Source organism: Abrus precatorius, unplaced genomic scaffold, assembly GCF_003935025.1.
Source record: "Abrus precatorius isolate BTA unplaced genomic scaffold, Abrus_2018 Scaffold10, whole genome shotgun sequence".
NCBI classification, from domain to species: domain Eukaryota; kingdom Viridiplantae; phylum Streptophyta; class Magnoliopsida; order Fabales; family Fabaceae; genus Abrus; species Abrus precatorius.
The window spans coordinates 12,494,047-12,495,739 of record NW_020874292.1 but is presented as its reverse complement, the minus strand read 5'-3'; the positions used below and the strand labels follow the sequence as shown (position 1 = coordinate 12,495,739).

The following is a 1,693-nucleotide window of genomic DNA, read 5'->3' as shown; positions in this document are numbered from 1 at the left end:
GCATTACCTTCCCAGACCGCAGAGTAATTGCACTGACATTCTTTGGGTTTGTGATTGTTTGTGCTGGGAGGTTGCCTGAGCCTTGGGACTGAATTTGATTTATAGAGGAAGCCAACTGTCCCATCTGGTTCTCAATTATTCTGATACTGGCCTCTGTTCGCTGTTGAAAATTAATGTTGCTCATGGCCATCTGCTTCACAAGCTCTTCTAATGACGGCTCATTCTTCTGACAAGAAAAGGCTTGGGATGAGGATGCTTGCTACTGTTGGTGAGGTTGTTGCCCATGTTGTTGATCATTCCATTGGCGTGGCTGATGTGGCCTACCTTGACCAGCTTGGTAATTGTTGCTTTGCTGATTTTGCTGGTTGGAATTTCCTCCCCACCTCAAGTTAGGATGGTTCCTCCAACCGGGATTATATCTATTGAAAGATAAATCCCAACTTTGTTGTTGCTGCAACTGTTGAAAAGGGAATGTATTAGCATCAATATTAGCAGCGTAAGCTTGAGGATTACCTTCCGAAGATTCAGTTTCTTGCAATGTGGGGCAACTATCAGTGAAGTGATTCGTAGATGAACAAATCCCACAAAGCATTGCTGGAATGGATGGAGGTGGAGGTGTATATGCAGCAGAATTCTTTTGGATGGATGCCAACTGTTTTACCATAGAAGCCAACTCATCTAGCTTATCCTCCAGCTTGTGTGAATCTGAAGTTTGAATTTCATTAACACTCCTAGACATGAGAGATTTTTGCCTTGTAGCAAACTGTTGAGAGTTAGCTGCCATATTTTCAATGAGGTTTCTAGCGGCAGCGGGAGTTTTGTCAACTAGGGCTCCCCCACTAGCTGCATCGATCATGCTCCTATCCATTAGGTGTAAGCCCTCATAGAAGTATTGGATTAGGAGCTGGTCACTTATCTGATGATGGGGGCAGCTAGCACAAAGTCTCTTGAAACGCTCCCAATATTCATACAAACTTTTCCTTTCCAACTGCCTAATACCACATATTTCCTTTCTTATTGAGGCAGCTCTTGAGGCAGGGAAAAAATTTTCCAGGAACAATCTCTTGAGGGTGTCCCAACTTGTAATAGAGCCAGGTGGAAGATAATACAACTAGTCTTTAGCCAAATCCATAAGAGAGAATGGAAATGCCTTCAATTTGACATGCTCCTCCGGAACACCTAGAGGTCTCATGGTGGAACATACAATGTGAAACTCCTTCAACTGTTTGTGAGGGTCTTCACCTGCAAAACCATGGAATTTAGGTAGAAGGTGAATTAATCCAGTTTTCAAAACAAAAGGGGCATCCACATCTGGATATTGGATGCACAATGTTTGGTATGTGACATCCGGTGCAGCTAGCTCCTTAAGAGTCCTCTCATCACCTGCCATTGCTCCAAAACTAGAGCCAAGTGAAAATGTAGAAGAGTAAACAGAAATTGGTGTCACTAATAGCAAAGATGCAGTAGGAGATGATGATGGTTCAGAGTGTTCAGAGTGATCAGAGTGATCCCTATGTGTCCTAATGTTCCTATGAAAAGTCCTATCAATCTCCTGGTCTAATGGATACAAATCTCCAGGGTTTGATCGGGTCATGCACTAGATATCAACTAACTAAATTGAAAGCAAATTAAGTAAATGAAATAACAAGAGCAGTTTAAAAATCTCTCTGTAGAATTCTGCAGAATTATGCAG

The 1,693-nt window shown here is 42.4% G+C and overlaps 1 non-coding gene across 1 annotated transcript; it reads left to right on the top strand.

Moving 5' to 3' along the window:
• The first annotated feature begins 914 nt into the window (after nucleotides 1-914).
• Nucleotides 915-1,019, top strand: LOC113853393. The gene has a single exon (XR_003502565.1). It is a non-coding gene; the product is annotated as a small nucleolar RNA R71 (small nucleolar RNA).
• Nucleotides 1,020-1,693: the final 674 nt, after the last annotated feature.